Source organism: Dasypus novemcinctus, chromosome 16, assembly GCF_030445035.2.
Source record: "Dasypus novemcinctus isolate mDasNov1 chromosome 16, mDasNov1.1.hap2, whole genome shotgun sequence".
NCBI classification, from domain to species: domain Eukaryota; kingdom Metazoa; phylum Chordata; class Mammalia; order Cingulata; family Dasypodidae; genus Dasypus; species Dasypus novemcinctus.
In genome coordinates this window covers 85602951-85626962 of record NC_080688.1, presented here as the reverse complement: position 1 = coordinate 85626962, position 24012 = coordinate 85602951, and the positions used below count along the sequence as shown (strand labels likewise).

Sequence of the window (24012 nt, the reverse complement as noted above, 5' to 3'; positions counted from 1 at the left end):
AGTGAAATGATAAACTGAAGTAAACAATTCAAACTGATTTTTCCTTGGTGCCTGTCCAAATAGAACACATATTTCACAGAGCCCATATAAATAGAGGCAAGTTGTTGAATTATTCTACTGTTGTCCTGTGATTAACTCTTAACTTACATTAACAGCATATGAGGGAAACAGTCTTGATCAGAAGATATAAATCTGGTATCTATAAAAGGTGGTACAGAAACTGTTTGAAAACCAAAGGAAAGTTTAACTGGTGTGTGTCTTTGGGGTCGGGGTGAGGGTGGAGAGTGGCTAGTAATGAGAGAAATAATGGATCGACTCTGCTTCCTGTCAGAGCTTGTTCCGCCTTCATCTGGGATCTCATGCACTGATTAATTACTTTTTTGAATTCAGGACACCGTGTAATAATTTTAACATCTGTGTTTCCACCGCTAGCCTATGAGCTTTCCAGGGACAGAGCTTGCATCTTATTTTTCTTTGTCCTCACAATGACTAGAATATAGATGATGCTCAATTAATGATTCTAGAGGGAACTAAAACTACAATTCAATTAAGATAGATCTTACAACTGTCAAACTTTATATGCATACAGTTAGATAGATGATAGAAATAAAGATTATGCATACATACATACATACATATATATATATACACATAGCCATTGGAATGTAACAAGTGAATCTCATTTCAGCAATTGGGAATCCTCAGGCTTGTTGGAGATAAAAAGTACATACAGCATGTGTGTGAGTGTGTGTGTGTATTTACATGTGAAAAGCAAAGGAAAACAAGGAAAGGTGAGAGAAGAGTTATTAAGGAATTACCAGTCACTAATATTCCACAGCTGGTGAACAAAGAAGTTTTAGACTTTCATGTCTCAAAATGTCAAAGCTAGTATAAGGAAAAGGTACTTTTATAATGATATGAAAATATAAACCAATATAAAATAATACTACTTCCTTCTTCTATATAGAGAAGCAAAGAAATGCTTTTGTCACTATGCCAAAAATATCTACACTTTCTGTTTATTTTTATACTGGTGAAAAATCTTTTAGTGACACTCTGCAACATACCAAACGTTAGCAGTGATATAGGTTAATATTAAAAGAATAAATATAATTAGTTTAATGTTTCTGTTGAATTAGGTGCCTCATTAAAGTTAGTATTTGACCTTTAAACCTGCAAACACATTGTAAGATTTTTTGCTTCTCATCTTCCTTTCATTTCAAATGAAATATCTGGGAGAACATACCCATTTCCATTACATATATTTCGCATACTTCTGGGACGCTTTATACTTTTCAAAATGCAGGTGATATTATTGATACCATCTTTAAACACTAAGGGAATACATGTGTTGGGGAGTGAACCGGGTCCCCACAAGACACATTCAAATTCTCACCCTTGGTCCCGTGGGTGTGGCCTCATTTTGAAATAGGCTTTCGAGAATTCTAAGAAGAGGCCAAGCTGAATGACTTGGGCCTTAATCAGTACAACTGGAGCCTTTATAAAGAGAGGAAATTTGGGCAAAGAATTAGAAGCCACAGGAGGAGACCGAGGAGACAGATGGATACATGATACCAGTAAGCCACCACAAGAATGATACCGACTTCGGAGAAAGCACGGCCGGCTGGTACCTTGATTTTTCACTTCTAGCCTCCAAAACTGTGCAGGAATGTATTCCTGTTGTTTAAGCCGCCAGTTTGTGTTATTTATCCTAGCAACCTTGGCAAACTCAGACAAGATTCCACTGTATGATGTTCTCCCACATCATTCCCTGCTCTGACTATAAAAAAATTTAATAAATCATAAGAAATATTAAAGACAAGATTTCTATTTCTATTTTTTATCTTTGTTCATTTTTCTTTTGAAAATAATATGATTATACATTATACAACCTTCATATAATTGTCTGAAAAACCTTCATATAAAAAAAACCTTCATATAATTGTCTGAATGTAACTGGCTGCTGAATGAAGAACTAACACAAGTCTCTGGTTCAAAGTTTCATGATTATGTTTCTAAGAAGGAAGAAGTATTAATTACCAGCTCCTCTCCATATTATGTTTTGATAAAACCTACAGATTTCTATTTAAGTAGCTGATTTATTGTAAGAAATGCTCTAAATTGAATATATATTTCTTGCCAACAGTGCTCAAGCCTTGTTACTAAGAGAAAAGGCCTAGAAAAAGAGTTATTAACTGCCAAAAAGAACTTACACAGCTAAAAAAATTTCTCCCCATGAAAAAGGAAGGTGGGATGTATTTCACTCCTTTCCTAGAAATTGGAGTGGAGAAAAACTCTTTTTTGCTTTCTAAAACAAAAACTTGAATTTTACTGCTTCAGAAAGTTTGAGGGGCACTCCTTACATTTCTCATTCTTAAGATTAACCCTGGTATCCATCCATGTTTCCCTATTAATAAAAGGGACATATTCCTTTCAATTTGTGTGAGTCAGAAATTTCAGGGACTTCCCTTCCCAATCATTCTTCACTGTCCCCTACATTCATCAATTTCCAAGTCCTGTTCATTTTACTTACTGAAAAGTCTTGTTTGTGTTCACTTTTCTCCCTCTCAGCCACTTCAGTCCACATACTCTTCTCTAATTCCCAGACTACCCCAATGGATTTCCAGCTGCTCTCCTTCTCCATACAGATCTCCATTCAAGAGCAGGAGAGACACTTTTTTTTAACTTTTAATTTGGTTATTTCTTCTTTCCTGAACCCACTTGAGTTGCTTTCCATTCTTCTTAGGGAGAAGCTCAAAGTCCCCACCAGGGCCAAAGGACCCTGACCCAACCCTGACTACTTCCCAGGCTTGACTCTTGCCCCCACTTTCGTTTCCTTTCCATTTCAGCATCCTCACACTTTCCCCTGTATATCCCACTTATGCTAGCTGAGCTTTTAATTTAGTCTTGGATTACCACAGTAACTCAACTTCATTTGGGTATCATTATTTGATCCCTATTTATTAATTCTTCAGAAGGAATATTTCTTCCAAGAAAATGTAGAAGTAACAGCTTAAACTAAAATATGTATAGTCATAGCTCAAAAACAGAAAGTATTCATTAGAGTCTTGACTTTTCTTTCTTCCTCTTTGTCTTTTGATTCTTCTTACTTTATTCAAAACATCAACTACTCAGTTAATATCTGAAATGTATAACTTATGCAATACTGATATTTATTGCTAACATATAGAGAGGCTATTCATGTTCATTAGTGTGCGCTTTAAATTGTCTTTCTGTTATTTAAACTGAACTACTAAATGAAAGTTATTTATTACTGATTTAAAACTGCCACAATCCATAATCAAATATAACATGAAAAATAGAATTTTTATCTGCTTGATGTAACCATTTTTAGTTAGAAAATACTGAAATGTGTTTACAGTAATAATAGTTTGCCATCTGTATTACATGTTTTCAAAAGTAATCCACCACACTTTCTTAGTTCCTGTTGTTTGGCTTTTTGAATGGAAGGAAACTAGTGATAAACAATAACTCTTAGACCACTGTATATGGCATGACTAAGTAGATTAAGTTTTTCTTTAATCCTTTTTTTCTATTTCAATAAACTCCCTTCCTCCAGAGTGCACCACGATCTAATGCTTTTACTTAGTTCTCAGGAATTCAGTAACAATAATCCCAACCCATCTCCCAAGCCAAATTTCGTGTTTCAATCTTTTCCCTAAAACTCCAACTGAAATACTCTTGTGACAAAAAATTGTGAAGCATGGTCTCAGTTTCTTCCAGTAATGTAGCAATGCTATCTCTGTTCATTTAATTGGTTAGGATTATTGGTTTCATGATTAATCTCTTTTGCCTGGTACCCAACAGGAGATCCTATTGGCTGACCCTCCAAATCCAACTGCTTCTCCACACCTCCAGCTGATGCAGCCCACTCAGGCTCCTCTCTCCAATGGATCATGGCTGCAGCCCACCAACTGGTCTACCTGCTTCTGCTGCTGCCACACAGCAGCTAACATGAATCTTTTTAAAGGAGAGTCAAACCCTGTCATGTCTTTGCTCAGAATTCCCTGACTCTCCATTTCATTCAGGGTAGAAGTTAAAAATCCTTAAAATTGCCTCTAAGTCTCTAAATAATTTCCGCCATAGTCTCCAAACTCCCACCCTTCCTCGCACGCTTGTTCCCAATATCACACTTTCCCTTGCTGGTTCTACAGCAGCTCTACTAGCCTCCTGACTCTTCTTGAAATATTAAGGCAAGCTTCCAACTTAGAGCATTTGCACTAGCAGTTCCCTCTTCTTTTACAGTAATTTTTCCAGAGAGCTACTTAGCTTACTCTCTCTCCTCTTCTAAGTTTTGATTAAATGGCAACTTCAAACCAAGGCTTTCCCTAATCATTCCATTTAAAATTTTAACCATTCCCACTCCTCCTCCTAATCTACTTTTCTTCCCACATTGCTTAATGTGGCAGTTGATTATTTATGAATACCAAAAAGAGAGATTATATTTGTAAACTAGTGTGTTCCTCTGAGCATGATATGCTTTGTATTAGATTCAGCTAAGATGTCTTTGATTAAATTAGGTTAAGATTAGGGCTTTAATTCAACCACATCAGTAGGGTGTCACTCAGTTCAAGTCCCCACCCCCTTGGTGGGCTATATAAATGGACACTCAAGAAGACACTCAGTAGAAAGCACAAGGAGAAAGAGAGCTCCATAGACATGTCAGAGGAGAGAACTTTGGTCCTGCAGCCCCAGGAAGTGAGAGAAGCCATCTGCCTGATGGTTTGCAGCTGAAGAGAACAAAGCAGCTGAGCTGAGTATGGAAAGAAGGAAACCCTATGTCAGACTACAGCTGAGATCAGAAGAAGGTGGACCCACAGAGCTTTATGAGGAAGAAGGAAGGAGAGACGAGGCAGAGATTGCCTGCCATCTTGCTTCAACACATGGCAACTGACTAGGGTGAGAAAGTAACTCTTATGTTACCTTGAGTTGGACTCTTTAGAGCCTTGTCACTGTAAGCTTTTACCCCAAATAAATACCCTTTATAAAAGTCAACAGATTTCTGGTACTTGGCGTCAGCACCTCTTTGGCTGACTAATACATGTAATATCCTCTTAACATATTATATATTTTATTTACCAAATATACTTATAGGTTTTTTCCTACCTTCCCTTACTATCATGTAAGCTCCATGAGAGTGAAACCTATATGTTCACTATTGTATTCCAAACCTTTAAAATGTTCCATTTTAGGTATTTAAGAAGTATTTATTGAATGAACTCATGTTCCAATTAAAACAATTTTTTTTTTTTAAGATTTATTTTTATTTATTTAATTCCCTCCCCTCCCCCGGTTGTCTGTTTTCTGTGTCTGTCGTCAGCGGCACGGGAAGTGTGGGTGGCGCCATTCCTGGGCAGGCTGCTCCCTCCTTCGCACTGGGCGGCTCTCCTTATGGGTGCACTCCTTGCGCGTGGGGCTCCCCTACGCGGGGGACACCCCTGCGTGGCAGGGCACTCCTTGCGCGCATCAGCGCTGCGCATGGCCAGCTGCACACGGGTCAAGGAGGCCCGGGGCTTGAACTGCGGACCTCCTATGTGGTAGACGGACACCCTAACCACTGGGCCAAAGTCCGTTTCCCCCAATTAAAACAATTTTATTTTAATTCAGAATTACTTCAGTTAGTAGGAAATAAGTCAAAGGAATAAGTGTTATTTCAAGATGTCTTACCAGGCAATTAAAATTTTTAAAAATTGATATATTGGAAAGTAAAAAAATGGACTGTTGATGTAATCATCAACCTTGTTATTTAGTACTAAGAAAATGCAAATGGTTACTATTCATAACTGAATTCCGACATTGAAATGTAATTTTTCAGAAAAATTTCAGCATGTAAACAAAAATAATACAGTCATGCAGTTTAATTTTTATCCTATATAATTATTCTCCCATCCCATCTGTTCATCAATCTAGCTTCAAAATCCACAAGATTGAAATGAAATGAAAGGAAGCAACTATTTTGTAATTATCAATACTAATTGCATTTTTCTTCCACAGAAATAATATATGAAACTGTGGAAAATAAAGCTCATGGTCCATATTTATCAATGTGCACAAAATGAGAGGAAAAAAGAAAGAACAAATGCAATGAATAGGGAACGAATAGCACCTAGTAAGAGTCCCAAAGTAAATGAAGCAAAAAGTGATAAAACTGAAAGGAGAAAGATTCAAATTCACAATTATTGTTGAAGATTAATCATAATCACCCATAATTGTAAGACTCGTACACAGAAATCTGCAAACATTGCTGAGAGAAGTTAAGGAGAACCTAAAATAATGAAGTGATATTCCATGTTCATGGGTGGAAAATAAATATTAAGGTGAAGGTGTTAATTGTCCTCAAAGTGCCATTTAGATTCTTTGCAATCCTAATCAAAATTGAAGAACAATTTGTATAGAAATTGCAAAGTTTACTTTAAAATTTACATGAAAAGAGAAAAGATCTAGAATCACCAAAAGAATTGTAAAGAAAAAAATAAAGTTTATACACTTAAAATACCTGATTTGCACAGAAGCTGCAATAGTTAAGAGAGTGTTGTATTAACATGAGGATAGGCACATAGATAATGAAAGAAATTAGACAGTCCAGAAATAAACTTGTACATATATGACTGATTCATTTTTAACAGAGATGACAAGGTAATTAAAAGAAGAAAGACTTGTCAAAAATCACTTGACCGTAGATGTGAGGGTCTGTTTCTGAACCATCAGTTCGGTTCCAATGGTCTATGTGTCTATCTTCATGCCAGTACCATGCTGTTTTTACCACTGCAGCTAGGTAATATGATTTAAAGTCTGGAAATGAGAGTCCTCCAACTTCACTTTTCCTTTTTAAGATGTTTTTGGCTATTTGGGGCCTCTTACCCTTCCAGATAAATTTGATAATTGTGTTTTCCATTTGCTTAAAAAATGCTTGTGGAATTTTTATTGGGATTGCATTGAATCTGTATATCAATTTAGGTAGAATTGACATCTTAATGATATTTAGTCTTCCAATCCATGAGCATGGACTGTTCTTCCAATTATTTAGGTCTTTTTTTATTTCTTTTAGCAATGCATTATAGTTTTCTGAATACAAGTACTTTGCATCCTTGGTTAAGTTTATTCCTAAATATTTTATTCTTCTAGTTGCTATTGTAAATGGAATTTTTTTCCTGACTTCCTCCTCAGATTGTGCATTATTAGTGTACAGAAACACCACTGATTTTTGGAGTTGTATGGGAAATCTACACATCTCTATGATTGTTTTGCAAGTTAACAATATCTGTAACAAAAATACATTAAAAAAAAAAAGTATGGGTTGGGGGGAAAATGCACCAAATGTAAGATAAGGAAAATAGTTGGTAGTAGTATTTTGACAATGCACTTGCATAGTTTGTAACAAATATTTCACACCAATGCAAAGTGTTGGTGGAAGGGTGATGTATGAGACCCCTGTGTGATGTTATGTATGTTTATTTTGTAAGTTCGCAATCTTTACTATACACTTGTTGTTTATGTGTGTTCATGTATGAATGATATGCATCAATAAAAATATATATAAAAAAAGAAGAAGAATCTTTCAAAATATGTGCTGAAAGAGCTCAATATCCAAATGAAAAAGAAATGAATTGCAACTCTAACCTAACACCGTATTCAAAATAGTCAAGGTGGATCATAGACCTAAATGCAAGAGCTATAACTACAGAACTTCAATACAAAGAATTGGGGAAAATCTTTTTAACCTTGGGTTAGGCAAAGATTTCTTAGGTAGGATATATAAAGCACAAAAGAAAAAATAAAATGGAATTCATCAAAATTTAAAACTTTTTCTCCTCAAAAGAGACTGCTAAGAAACTGAAAAAGCAAACCATCAAATAGGGGGAAATATCAGCAAAACATATATCTGATTAGAAGTTTGTATCCAGGATATGTAAAGAAACCATCCAATGTAAAAATAGGACCTCATTCTTTTTTAAATGGCAAATGTTTGACCTGACACAAAAGAATACACAAGTTGACTTTGCATAAAATTACTACAATATTTCATTTGATGGGTTTTATCTGGGAATTATTTTGTTCATACACAAATTTGTTTCTCCCTGACAACATTGAATTGGACTTTAGATTTTTATCATTATTATTATTTTTTAAAGATTTATTTATTTCTCTCCCCTTCCCCCCCACCCCAGTTGTCTGTTCTCTGTGTCTATTTGCTGCATCTTCTTGTTTGTCTGCTTCTGTTGTTGTCAGTGGCACGGGAATTTGTGTTTCTTTTTGCTGCGTCATCTTGTGTCAGCTCTCCTTGTGTGTGGTGCCATTCCTGGGCAGGCTGCACTTTCTTTCCTGCTGGGCGGATCTCCTTATGGGGCACACTCCTTGCGCGTGGGACACCCCTGTGTGGTAGGGCACTCCTTGCGCGCATCAGCACTGTGCATGAGCCAGCTGCACACAGGTCAAGGAGGCCCTGGGTTTGAACCGTGGACCTCCCATGTGGTAGACGGATGCCCTAAACACTGGGCCAAGTCCGTTTCCCTGTCATTATTATTTAAATGCACCAATTTACAGACATCTATAGGGAAAGAATTTCTTATAACTGACTTGAATTACAGATTAAACAGACTAGGGGTGGCAAGGACCATTTGACTTGGGTTTTGAGTTGTAATTTTATAGGCACACGTGAATATAAATATGTGTTTAGGTAACATCTTAAAGATCCTCTTTCCAATCCTGACTTACCACGAAATTATTGGATGACTAAGTTTAAGAAAAATTCATTGTTACATCAAACACACAATATGAGATAGGAACACAGGAATGTTAAATTTAATTAATGGAATATATATTGCTGTATTATTAGAGTACAATATACAAATATTTAAGCAGAGCAAAATAATTTTTTTAAATGAAGGGTTATTTGATGGAAAGTTATGAAGTCTTATTTTATATATGCTTAACTTGAATTAAGAAAAATAAAATTAAGTAATATATTGAATAACTTTTCCAGATATCAGTCATCTAAAGCATTCCTCATTTATCACTGGTAAATACCTTTAAATTATTTTTAATAACTCCATTTCTGTTTGAGAAAATATTGTCATTTCTTATTATTTTAGAGTATATTATTATTCTTACATTTTTAACATTAAACTCAGCAACTGTATAAATAAACTATTATAATGTATAAGCTGATTCTGTGACAGTAATCACATATAACCACAATTTCTAAATGTTTAGAGATCCCAAGATCTGAAATAAATGCTTTGCTAAGCAATTAAGTTTTTTTTTCACAAAATATATTTCTGAAAATTTAAGACTTTTCATCAAGTAGAATAGATACTATATGGCATGTACCATAATTTGGACTTTGGATTGTTTTTAAAATAAAATTAGTCAAGTCTGTTTTCCAATTAAAATATTGATCCTTCCTAATGGAAACATGAAAAATTTGACTTGACTTTCTAAAACCCCAACTATGATTTATAACTTTTGCCATCTCTCCCTTATTCAACAACAGAGTCCTTAACAAAAAAAGATTAAACATTGATCTTATAATGACAAAAATCTAACACGAGTATATGCCTTCTTCTACAGAGATTTATCTCATTCAATATCTGTAGAACCTTGTATTGATTTTCAACAGCATAAATTAAGAGGTACCCACATTTGATGGTGAATCATTTTCCTGTTCAAGTGCATGAGCTGAGTTTGTTAGACCCAAACTCTTTCTAAGGCTTGTCTTGTCCAACTCCACACACTCACTTTTCAGCCCAGCTCCACTCACTGCTGTCATACTTCAAGCCACTCCCTGCTCCTCACCTGCCATTCCTGCAACTTTCCCTGCTCCTGCCTTCCTAAAAGGCTTCTGCCTTTCAATCCTTTCCCCACATTTTCTATCCCTTCCAAATCTCCCTTAAAAAAAAAATTCCTGCCTGTCAAAATTACTATGGCTCCTTTTCTTAAAGTTTGCATTTTATTAATACAGAATGGGAACTGTATCCTTGAAATTTTTTTCATGGAGGTTATATACATTTCTATGTTTGTTGATTCTACTTAGGCAAATCCTTCAAAACAGTCTCTCTAAATTCACTACAAAATACCTAAGAGAGTAACCTGCACTTCAGAAGCATTAAAAAGCAACTCTGGGAAGCAGATGTGGCTCAAGTAATTGAGCTCCCATCTACCACATGGGAGGTCCTAGATTAGGTTCCCAGAGCCTTCTGGAGAAGACAAGCAAGACAGTGAGCTGGTACAGTGGGTTGGGGCAGCGAGCTGACGCAACAAGATGATGCAACAAGGAGACAAAAAAAAAGAGGAATGTCAATGAGACTCACAACAAAGTAGGGAGCTGAGGTGGTTCAAGCAATTAAGTGCCTCTCTCCCACATGGGAGGTCCCAGTTCAGTTCCTGGTGCCTCCTGAAGAGAAGATGAGCAGACTAGGGTGGTGCACAAGGAATGGACACAAAGAGCAGACAGCAAGAACAAACAGTAAGATGGGGGGATAAATAAATAAAATAAATCTTTTTTTTAAAAAGCAATGCTAAGGTACAGATTTTATTTTCTAGGTTGTTAAGACAAATTAGGAGAAAATTCCCCTTGAATTTTTTCTAACGGTATTGTAGAATTGCGAAAAGCATTACATTGGGTTTTCTCTTGCTGTATTTTTATTTTAATTAGATGTAAGTCATATGTGTGATGTGTAGCTACATCTGACAGGGCTTGCCAACCCACTGAGTATGTTTCTGCAAATGATTATTCATTCTATCAGTTTTTCACTGATACCATTAGATAACTTCATTGGCTTAAAAAAAAAAAAGATAAAGCTAAGAATCATATCCATCTGAAAAATATAATTTTGTAAAACAGCTGCTCCCTACATTTTCCCAATTTTTTGGTCCTATTAGGGTTTTATATGCTTTGGGTTTTTTTTTTATTTGTTTTGTTTGAAATAATAAACTTTATTTTTAGAGAAGTTTTATAGAAAACTTATACTGAGAATACAGCAAATTCTCATATAACCCCCTGCCCCCACGCACATATATAGTTTCCCTTATTAGCATCATACATTAGTGTTGTACATTTGTTACAATTTGTGCACCAATACTGAAGCATTGCTACTAATCAAAGTCTATAGTTCACAGAGGGCAGTGAAATTGTTCGACATGATACTGTAATGATGAACACATGACATTAGACATTTGTCAAAGCATATACTTGTTTTTTTGTTTTCTAACCAACAGTCCTTGGGCATATGAACTCTATTAAAAGTTGAACACCCTTGCAAATTCCTCTCTAGCTCTAAATTTGAAAAGTCAAACCTATACAACCTATAATACACATAATTAAAAACAAGGAGTGGTAAAATATAGTAATTTTAAGATTTTTCAAACCTTTTTATTGAAGTTTACATTCATGCATGAACATTCACAAGCAATAAGTATATAGTATAAGTTGTGAACTTACAAAACAAACATGCATATCATCATACAGGGCTCCCATACATTCCCCCACCACCAACACCTTGCATTGCTGCGAAACAATTGTTACAAACTACAAAGAGCATCATTACAACATTACTACTAACTATAGCCAATATCTTATATTTGGTGTATTTTCCCCCCAACCCACGTGGTTAATGGCACCCTGTATTAATATTATATACTTGTAATAGTTCATAAGAGAATGTTCTCATATTCTGTTAACCACAGATCATCTTCCACCACAGGATTCCTTGTGTTATATAGTTCCATGTTTTATATAATCCATTCAAAATGTAATCTCAATGGCTCTCTTATTCATCACTGAAATGTGCTGTCATCACTTCAGTCAATTTAAGAATGTTTTCAATGCCTATATTTATTTCCATTTGTCATTAAGTCTCTTGTCATGAAATAAAGAATTTTTAAAAATATTTTAAGAACTCATGTGAAACAAAGGCAAATAAAAGAACACAAGAAATAGCAAAGGCATAGACAACAATGTGTTTTGAAGACTGCTTTAATTAAGAACATACATATATACAATGTCTTTTTAATTCCACACTTCGTTGAAGTAAGAACAGATAAATATTTCTTAGCTTTTGAACCTTGAATTTATTTACGTATTCATCCAGCAAATATTTATTTATTCAATTTCCACAATGTGCCAGGCACTATTCTAGGGATGGATATACATTAGTGATAAAATGGATTTAAATGTCTGCCCATATGGTGTGTGAACTATGATTACATGTGAACTCTAACTCACCAAAATTCACATGTGTATGGAAAAAGAGTTTTCCAAAGATTCACTTGTACTAAATTATCTAGATGTTTTAGCATTTTAAAATGGATTCTTATGAAGAATAAAAAAATATATTTTCAGTATGTTGCAAGAACTGGAAATAATAGAATTGCATGAATCATAACACAAACCTAAGCTAACCCTATTTTTGGATTTATTGCACTTTCCTAATTTCCCAAAGAAAAATATTAACACAAATTCAACTCTTCTTCCTTTATGAAAAATAAAGGAGATCCTGCACTGAGAGTAAGTTGAACTTTCTAAAATTTCTGCAAACAGAAAATCCAGCCACCTCTACCCATCCATGGCAAAGTACTCAGAGTGCAAAGCTACAGGAGCTCATTCAAGTTCTTGAATGCTCCAAATTATAGTAAGTTTGATTTAGTCCTTGAATTATATGTCTTTATGAATGTGGCTGCAAAAGACATTGAGAAAATAAAATTATGGGTGAATATGGACTTTTCCACATTCCATAATTATGTTTTTTCTTAAAATACAGATTTAATCTCTTTTGAAATCACAAGGCTGCCTACCTTTGAATGGGAATTGCATAAATTTCAGAAAATATGTTGTACCTCTAAGACACAAGTGAAAAAATATAAAAAGAACATGTAAAATTGATTTGGTATTTAATTAAAATCAGTCACTTATATGCTGTATTATAAATATATTAAATCAAATATTTTTCACTTGCTAAGGAGTATTTCAATAACCCCCCTGAAAAAAAAACACTCTTTAAAATAAGAGTAGAGAAAACATAAAGAAAGAACAGTGCCATTGTTTAAAAATGAGTAATTCTTATATTATGTAATAAAAAAAGAACTAATGATATCTACACATAAATCACCATGAACTGCCAAAACAGCAGGTAATAATATTTTTATTTTTAGACAAAATTTTGACTTCCTTATATCAGGCACTGTCATTAGATTTACAGCATCATTATATTTCCATGGACACATCTAAGATAAAAATAGTATCAGTCATATATTTTATTTCTAATTCTTTCCATTTTCACGTAATACAAGGCAATCAGTTTAGAGATATACCACTTGGAGGAAAACACCTCACCCCAGAAAATAAATACAGTGGTTGTGCATTATTTAGGTTACTGTGCATTATTTAGGTTACTTTTTATCATAATGAGACCCAAATCTTGATATTACTGAGTTTTCATTTCTAAGGTTTTATAATCTTAAGAAAGAAAAGATATGCAATCTTCAAAAAAATAAAGTGAGATTTTGGTTTGAAGATCAGTTACTACAACGCTAGTGAAACTTTTCCTCATTTTAACCCCTGCCCATTCTACCTCCATTCTAGACAAAATGAATAATTTGTTTAGATGGTCTCTCAGCATCTTCAACCATCTTTTTAGTGTTGCTGATTCTAGTTTTGGTCCTTTGACACAGAAGAAGAAATCACAACAGAGAAAAGCAATATAACTCTAAACAAACTTCTTAACACAATTTCTCATTGATTTGGAAACAGTTTTCATGTTTATTTTTATTCTAGACACAGTTGTTTATTTCTCTACTAAAGACAAGTAAAGGAACTGGATTAAAAATGTCAAAATAACAGGAAATGAATAACCAGTAGTTATATTTCTCAAAATTTTAGCTTTCCAGTGCCTGAAATAGAAAATATAAAACATGAACAAGGAAAGTGGCAGAGTCGAAGACCAGATTAAACTCTTACATTCTGACAATTTACTTTGTTCTTATTGATCTTCCCAAACATATAGATATTTTCCTTCTTCAACTCCTTTCTAAGTAATAACCACACCCCCACCATTCTAAATCTTCTTCAACAGATTCTTTTGTTACGTTTTATTCCTTATTTTATTTTTATTTGAAGGTGTCATACTCTTCCAGATTTGTATCTTTCCTTTAATTTATTAAAAGCAAGAAAGAACATTGTGGATTCCTGGACTTGGAATTCATCATTTTCATCATTGCCTGCTTTTCACGTCAATTAGATTTTCTTAAATGATAGCAAGCAGAGATCATAGTGGTACTGATTATTTCCACAGGTCACCATCACCATATTTTACATACTTCTCATTATTAATCTAGCATGACTGTATAAATATAACAATATCAGAATGGTATAGAGAGAGCACCATTCAGATTCTGAAAACCTGTGGTATAGTCCCAGGTCTCTTCCTTGCTAAAGTCGTTCAAACTCACATTGCTTCATTGACAAGGGGATTAATCTACTGCCTTAAACAAGGGCTGTGGTTACTCTGAGAATGCTTGGTAATTTTTTTTTTTTTTTGAGGTACGGGGGCCAGGGATTGAACCCTGGACCTTGTATGTGTGTATGTGAGAAGCCACATCGGCTTCCTGGAGATGGTTTTTACATTTGCTTTCCTTGTTTGTTATTTTGTTTTTTTCAGGAGGCACAGAGAACTGAACCCAGGACCTCCCGTGTGGGAGGTGGGAACTCCACAGCTTGAGCCACATCAGCTCCCCTGTAATTTTTTATTCTCTAGAGTATTCTGCTCTGTGCTGCCCTAGTTTCTGGCCATTAGCTGAAGTAGCTAGTGAGCTCTTCAAATGAGGTTAACCTGGACGGAAATGCACTGTAAGTAAAATAGGCAAGGTATGAAAAATAGAAATGTAAACTCTTTCAGGAATAATTTATAGTATTACACTTTGAAATATTATTGATGTGTTGAATTAAATAAAATACATTTAAATTAATTTTGCCTTTTTTTTAGATTTTTAATGTAGGTATTATAAAAGTAAAATTATATGTTGCTCAAATTGTGTTTCTTTTGGGCAACACTGTTCTCTCCTTTTTCTTTCTAGAGAATTTTACAAAAATATGAAACTATATTTTGATTTTTAAAAACATGCTCAATATGGTTTGGCAATATTCCTGGTTCTATCTTGCAGGGGTTTGTTTTCAATACTTCAAATTAAGGTGATTACTGGTCCTATTATTTACAGACATATTCTTGGAAATTGCATTCTACTGATAATGAAAATATACATCAAAAGCCTGCCATTCAAACATAAATGGACATGATATTTTCATTGTCTGTCACATGGTCACATAATGCAGCAGAATTGTTGTTGCAATGGTCACACCAAAATATAACATGCTTCATTTGGAAAACTTGGGTATGTTTGCTCAACAGTCTCAACAAAGCTTTAAGATAGCTCATTAAAATATACTTGAAGATTTTTAGACAACATGGACTTTTAGAAAAAAAGGTTTGCTAAAATTAAAAGTATATGTAATTGACATGAACGGATTTTTAAAATGTAGTGCAGACACACAAAGGAATATTATTCAGCTGAAAAAGGAATACGTTCTGGTACGTGCTCAAATGTGGATGAACCATGAAAGCCTTATAGTAAGATAAACCAGACATAAAAGGACAAATATCTAAAATAAGCAAATTAATGGAGTCACAAAGTAGATTAGAGGTTCTCAAAGATTGAGGAAGTAAGGGATGAGGAGTTATTGCTTAATAACTCGAGTTGCTATTTGGGGTCAAGAAAAAGACTTAGTATTGGGTAGTGGTGATGGTAGCACACATTGTGAATGTAATTAACACCACTGTAGAGCACACTTAAAAAATGATAAAAATAGGAAGTTTTGTGTTATAAATATGTTACCACAATTTAAATAATCATTTATAAAATTAATAGAAGATAGTACTATGCATAGCTAACTGAAGGGGAAATAGGGCACCAAGTGTTAGGGAACAGACCCCAAGTCTTTGGGCAGTTAGGTAAACAACCCACCAGATCTCTCTGAGTTTGAATACAACTAAAGGTTTCAAAGAGGTGACTGGGCAAATCATATTAGTGTATCAACTAATGCAAACCAAATCTAATAAAACTATGTAGCTTGTTTAAAGCTGCCTTCAAATATTCTGACCACATTTTTGACTTTAATGTATCATGGCATTTCAAGTATAAAAGGAATGTGAACCTTTGAAATTCAAGGTTTCTCATTTAAAAAAAAAAAAGAAAGAGACAGGAGGTTTATCTTGCTGATCTGAAGTCAGAGGCAACCATTTTGCCTAAAGACTGATCCAGCCCCAATTAACTCTCTGAAATTTTTCTCTATATGTAATTAAAAAAGTAATATTATAAAAAGTAGATGTAATTGTTAAAATCTGTTGTATTGTAATCTAAAGCCCAAGAAAAATACCATTAATTCATGTTTCTTAAACAACATTATTAATAAATGTAATTTAATTTTATGTTTATCTAAAACTTTTGATAAAATAATAAACATCAAGAAAATCTTGGACTTAAATTTTTCAGATGTGAAAAATAAGTCTTGACTTCCCTCTGCCTGTGCTTTGTTCTCCCATATAGCCTATAAGACCAGCTGAAACACTACGAAAGCAGAGAGAAGGTGAGTGAGTGAGATCACTTATAAAATTTTACAGTCTCAGCATAGGAAGGGGTCTTAAAATGTATCTAGTGGAACCAACTGTGTTACTTAATTGACTAGGTAGAGGAAGGCTAGGATATGTTTTCAGGGACAAAAACTTAAGTTAACATCCAAAATATATTCGCATACATGATCTATAATATTCTCACCTCTCAGTTCCCCTCCTCGTCATCCAGTTCCAATAACCACACCTCACCCGTCCACAGGATGATAACGGTCTAGGTGCCATTCCCATAACCAGCCTTCTTTCTGCCCCTCAATATTAAGCACCTCTCTGAATACCCTCTCCTAATGATCCCAAAATTCTGTTCTTTGACCCAGCTGGGCTCTCTATCAATGGATTCCACTGCCTTTCACTTTCCTCACCTGTGTTGTGGCTGCGCTGGCCTACCTCTTCTCTATTCCATTATCAACTCAGCCTCAGGTAGCATGACCCTCTTTCCCTTTACATTATTTTCCAGAAAATACCAATCCTGGTTACTCTACCAATCCTCTTGTTCCATATCTGCACCTGAGCTCCTGATCATACTTAGAGAAAAATGCACCCCCTGCCATCTGTTGACCACCAATCTCAAACAGGCCCTTAAGTCTACCCAGGCGACCCGGCCACATTTCCCTGCTCAATTCACTCTCCCAGTCTCCTGAATGACTCCACGCATTTTCTATCTTCTAACTTCCCAAGCCTTCTTCAACCCCTCCATCCCATTTCACTGAGACAAGTGACATGATCGGCGGGCACACACTCAGGTCCCACCCCACCCAGCAGTGTCATGGTCGCCCATATCCTCTGCCTGTTACCATGGAGGGACTATCCCTGGCCCTAAAGATGGGCCTTCCATTCGCATGCTCTGTTCCATCCCTTCTAGCCTATTCAAGAGCCATGGCTCCTGCAAGTGTACTCAAAGTTAGGGCTCCTCTTCTCTCTCCCACATCAGCCATTTATCCTTCTCTGCCAGATCATTCCCACTAGTATACAAACTAGCTGTAATATCTTCCACCATAAATTTGAAAACAATCTTAATTTTCACCCATCGACCCTCCCAACTCTCTATCTTTAATAACAAAATTCTTCAAAAGACTCTTTACTCATCCCATTCTCTCTTGGACTCTTTGTATCAGTGTTGTGTCTCAGTTCTACAGAAACCAATCCATGACTTCTACATTGCCAAATAAAATTAAAGGGTTATTCAGCCCTGTTTCAATTGACCCATCAGTAGCATTTTATATAATTGGTGTACTGGATGGAATACTGGCCCCCAAAATTCAGCTCCACCCAGGACATGTGAATATGACCATATCTACGAACAGGGTGTTTATCGATATAATCAAGAGATGAAGAGATGATATGGATAAATTCATATGATTGGTGTCCTTATGAGAAGAGGAAATTTGGACACAGGGACACAAAGACACACCCAGAAAGGTCAAAAGATGATAGCGGCAGATTGGAAAGAGGTGTGGAGATTACCTCAGAGCCTCTGGGAAGAAACGAATCTGCTGACACCTTGATTTCAGACTTGCAGGCTCTGGAACAGTGAGAAAATAAATTTAGGTTGTCTTAAGACAGACAGCAGAATGCAGTGGCAGTTTATCATAGCAGTCCAAGGAAACTAAGACAACTGCTCATTCCCTTTCTTCAAAATCACTCACTCCCTAGGCTGCTGAGAGACTCTTCTCTAAGTTCTTTCTCTCCCTAACGGCTTCCGCCCATCTGCTTCCTTACCTCACATTTGACTGGGAAGTGCTTTCAGCACTGAGTCCTCAGCCCTCTTCTCTCCCTCAGTGGTAATTACTCTAGGTGAGCTCATCCAAGCCTTTGCCTTCAAGTCCATCTCTTGGCTGCTGTTTTCCAAAATTATATCCCCAACCTGAGATTGCCCTTCAGCTCCAGACTGATGTATCCAGCTCTCATTCACATCTTAAGCTTCACATGTTCAAAAACAAACTCTCAGATCTGCCTTCCCCTTCTCCCCATCCAAACTTGCTTCTGCAGTCTTCCCGAGGTCAGGAAATGAATATTTTATTCTTCCAGTTATTCAGACCAATCCTAGAAATCATCCTCGATTCCTCTCTTTTTGACACTGCACACATCATGGCTGACAGAAAATTCTGTCAGCTCGAGTGGAGAAATAATAAAATAGATATCTATTCTTAACAACTCCATCTCCTCAATCTACTTCAAATCACCTCATTGCTGACCTGGACTATCTGGACTATTGCTACTATTTTTAAATTGATGTTCCTGCTTTTACGTCTCTGTACACCAATCTATTATCTACAACACAGCTGAGTGATCCCTTTAAAATCCAACTTGTATCACTTCTAGGGTCAAAATACCTAAACAGCTTCCCATCAAACTCAGAATTAAAGAAAAAGCTATGACTGTGGTCGACAAGTTCTCATGATTTGGATGTACACCACTTCTCCAGGATCCAAGATTTCTGGACTTGAGGCTCATGTATTTGGGTGGAGAAAGCTCTTCTTTTGGTAAAATGTTATCTTGAAACCTAAGCTGGATTCATTTCACAGCAAATTCCCCTCTGCCTTGCTCCCTCTTCTCTTGGAGCCATTCTTCTGGCACTTCCTTGAAGTCAAGCCTTGTCCTGACTGGAGATATTTGTGCTGTCTTTTCCCTTTCCCTATAACAAACTTCTCCAAGGTTCATAGGTAGATTCTTCAATTCATTCACCCTGACTGAGGGGCAGTCCCTAACTGTATCAAAAGGGCACTCACCTTCTCTTCCCCTAAGCCTGCCTTTTCTTTCTTCTAAGTGTTTATCACTACTTAATGTATGATTATACAGAATTGGTGGGTTCTATTGCCTTACCAGCTAGAATATACGCTTGATGAGAGCAAGGGCTTTCTAGTTTTGTTCATATCTTTATTCCCATGGCTAGAAGAGGGTATAAGGAATAGGGGACATTCATTGCTTACAAAATATGAAAGAAAACAGTAACTTACAACTGCTCTTTCTTCCCCAAAAGGCAAGTATTACAAATCCTCCTATATTCTAGTTGAAATAGGCGAGACTTCTTTAAAGAAGGTGACTTTCGAAAGTTAAATGCTGGCAAACTTTTAAAAATTTACTTAAAAATCAATTTTGATTGAGATTCATTTCTATTTTAATTACCATTAGGTAATTTATTCTTCAAAATAGTAAATACCTATGCTTACACTGAATGCCTATATCTACAAAAGGAAAACATTTACACTTATTTGGCCACAGATATTTTCGAAACAGTGTGGAAAAGAGATGGGAGATTAGATAGAAAAAGGCACACACACCCTTTCCATATGACAATAGAATCAAGGAGTTGCAACTCAAAAAGAAAAGACTCAAGAAATTGTTAAGGGAGGGAAGAATTCATTCCTTCCAGAAGATAAGATACCATGAGTAAATTCTACAATGATCATATGTATTTCACTCTATACTAAATATCTGTCTTTGACTCCAAAAAAAAATGAAGCCCTTCCTTCTATCAGAAATTTATCACCAAATACCTTTACACTTTTACTGTCTTTAAAACATGTAAACTAAAACACTGAAATACAAGACATTTCACCCCCCTAAAAAACTGCACAAAACAGCAATTGTTTGTAAATACCACCAAATATAAATCAACCCAGATAATACTGAAGTTTATAACAATACTCTACTAAACATGAATGAAATGGAATTAAGTACAAATCCCCTACTGTCTGATGAGCCACTTTCCTGCAGGACAATATCAAGTTTTCATTTTAAAAACCAGTGGTCTCACACTTATAATAAAACCTTGTCAAGCATCTACAATTAGTCAGAGCACTGAGGATAGGGCATTGTTTATACAAAATGTCCTCTGTGGTATACAGTCTAGAGCTATTTAACTATAATAGAATGTCATAAGGTCAATGATCAAAGTATTTAAAATGACAAATATATTTATCATTTTAATAATGGTACATTTTAAATTATGAATCTTTGCATCTCAACTATACTCATCTGTTTGCATGTTTGGCATTAAGGAATTCTGCCAGTGAAGCCTAATTAAATGATAATAATCTAAATAATAGATTTCTTAAGTGATAGCATGTAAATCATATATATGGACACACATATTCCCAACTACATCATGATATAATAAGATAATAAAGGGTAATCTTTTATTTCTTTGAAAACCTTGAAATATAGAAAAAAAGAAATTGAATGTTGTTCCTGATATTAACCCTATTCTACTTTGCAAAAAAATAAACTAATACGTTTAAAGATGGTTTGGATATATGAGGGGGGAAAGTGCTAATAAATAGACTATATTGTTTTTCTTTTAATATATTGTAATCTGTATTAGGCACTTGCAATACAGTTTTTATATACCCTTCACCCACTGAAATAAATCCTGTATGATACTTTTCATTGTTAATAATTTAATCTCTCTCTAATTTTAAGAGAGTCATTGTGTTCATTCATATCAAGCATCACAAAGAATCAAAGGAAGGCCAATGTATCCCCAACATCCAGTCACTTCATTAATTTCATTTTTGAATAATGTTCAGGGGAAATCAGTAATGAGGCGTCCTGGGAGAAATCAAAAGATATCTTCTCTGAATGCAACATTCAAGAAAATAAGAAAAAAGCATAATGGTTGAATATAAGAGCAACCAATTTAAATGTGAAAGCCACTCCCTATTTCCAGTATCAATTTCTTTTCTCTCATTGTCAAACACTGTGGTGGACTCCCTCGAGAAGCGTGATTAGCTCAGATGTAAGGAGTATCAGAAGTCATATTTGGATTGTTGTCTCACTGCCTCCTCCATTTTACCCCATGCTCATTTCAAACCATTTGACTTAACTTCTGCCAGATTCACATTCCTAAGATACCAGGGCTGTACAGTATAGAAATAGCTCTTGAGCCAGGAAGACATTGTTCTGAATTCTGCCCCAGCACCAACACTGTATGTGGCTTTAAATAAATCATTCTGACCATCAGTCTCCTTTATGTGGGAAATGAAGATAATGCATAAAATAGTCAGTTTATTGAACAACTTTTAAAGATATGTATGTAAATCAGCTTGTACATAGGAAATATTATATGTTGCAAGTGTGTTCATGATGATGATAATGATAAGAAAAGGGGGAACAGATATTTAATCTCATCTCAGGAAACTGCAATTCCTCCTCTTGTGTGATATAGAAAGACAGTTAGGCTGTGTATATTTTAAGACGCTCCACAACTTTGTCCCACTCTATTTAGCACAATGCCTGCTATTCCACAGACCTACATTTTCTTCTCTAGTTGAGCTGATTATTCACTATTTTATGGAAAATTCATGCCTTCAAATCCTTTGTTCAAACTACTTCACCCCCCAAACTAGAATTCTCATCTTTATTCTCACCAACTATCCAAGTTCCACAGATTTTTCAAAACTCAGCTCAGGAAGTCAGACCTCTCTTTCAAAGTTTCTCAGATTTCTCTAGCCCTAAAATCCCTGCTAAGAGGGAATTTTTTAAAAGATTCTGGTCTTATGGAAGTATCCAACTGATCTTGTAATAACAGCATGTGAGATATGATACTTTGTCAAATAGAACTGGCCTGGGATCATTCTTCATATTTTTAAGAATCACTGACATCATCTTTGTGGTGCTAAGAATTAGATGAAAAGCCTCATAAGTTAGTTGAAGCCACATTCATTGTGAGACCCTAAGAAGATATGTCCCAGTGACCAATTATTGAATCCAATGAAAACATATGAAAAATGCAATAGACAATGAAATGATCTATTATTTCACAAGAAAACTGTTTCTTTCAAAGTTTTTTAAAATTTCAATTCACAAAAAGAATTTTTCTAAATATTGCTCAAATAGATTAATGATTTAAATTAATATTGCAAAATCATAAGAACCTTATACAAATATTTAATTACAAGCTTTTCAAGATTCCTTTCTCATTTAATGCTTTCATCAGACTATGGAGGGAAAATGAGAATTCAAGAATATTTTCAATGTATATATGAGGACATTTATTGATAAAAATATTTATTCACAACAAAACATTTCATCAAAAGTTCTACCAACACCCTCTCCCACAAAAAAAGATAGTAAAAAATATTCCACATGCTTTTAGAAAACAGAAAAATCAATGTTGACATATCTAAGAAGAGCCAGAAACATCATTGTGTATTTCAATGTCATGTGCTATTTACACATTTTTAATTGTAATTCTTTATTTTAAGAATATTTTCCTTGCCATTCCACTTAACCATCTTACCTAATCAATATTCATGTTATAATTTATTTTTACAAGAGCATTAGCAAATACTCCCCAATGATTTCCAGAATTTCTCCCTTTAGTTCTTTAATTGCTTTCTATATAAATGCCCATTTCCTTTACATTATGCACAAGAGAATATTATTCTGTGTCCCTGTCTACTCCACAGTATCCAGGTAATATATGCTTTTAAAAAAATCAATATTAGTGCTAAATTTGAAGTATATGTTTCTGTTAACAATGATAGAAATTCAACCTGAGGAACAGTGAAATTAAAATAACTCTAAACACATGGAGAATAACAATTTTACTTTTTTTTACTCTAAGAATATACATTAATTCAAATGCAGTTATTAAACCATAATCATTTGGAACTAAAAAGCAAGGTGGTAAAAGCAACATATTATATTACTCTCTAAATTTAGAGTTGAAATTCTTACCTGAGTTTGTTTAGTATATAGTTATTTTTTTTAAAGGCAGGAAATGTATGACATGCTGTCAGGATAAATAACACCAACAGTGGGAAAATGGAGAGGGAAGGGGTGAAATCAAGTCCACTTTACAAACAAATTCTAAATCCTTCTGTTTTCACAGACCCACAGTAGTTCTCTTCTGCATCTTATAAGCAACTGTCTTTTTCCCTGCTCCGAGAATAACACATGCTCTGCCCCAGCAGGAAGGTATAAAAATTAAACAGAAAACCACAAAGTTCTTAAATACTCTTACCCTCTGGGCTTGCTGGGCTGCTCTAGCGTCTCAGTGTTACAGACACATGTGTAAACAACAGAATTTCCTGCATCCTCTTCTCATCTGTATAGCCCTGCAGTCCTGGCCAACAGGATTATTTCCAGCATTAAGGCCACGCCACAGTAACTCAAAAAGGATTCCTATTGGTTACGAAGTTTTATCAAAGCCAATACCTCAACACCCTCTTTGGAACACAAGCAAGAGAATCAAATTTAAATCATTTTTAATGTCCCCTCACTAAGCATGGTTACCCAAAGTTTTCCATTCAACTCACTTGAAACTTCGTGCTATGAGTAAAAAAGGGAGAAAACACCCATGCCTTTA

General features: G+C 35.1%; 1 protein-coding gene across 1 annotated transcript in view; it reads right to left on the bottom strand.

Annotated features, from left to right (window-relative positions):
* The window catches only part of CCDC102B (coiled-coil domain containing 102B), a 349731-nt gene extending 325986 nt beyond the window's left edge, over positions 1 to 23745 (bottom strand). The window contains exons 1-2 of the mRNA XM_071208584.1: positions 23668 to 23745; positions 18165 to 18222 (exon numbers count right to left, since the gene is read on the bottom strand). The gene's annotated coding sequence lies outside the window, so the exon portion shown is untranslated. The remainder of the gene's footprint in view (positions 1 to 18164; positions 18223 to 23667) is intronic.
* Between the last annotated feature and the right edge of the window lie 267 nt (positions 23746 to 24012).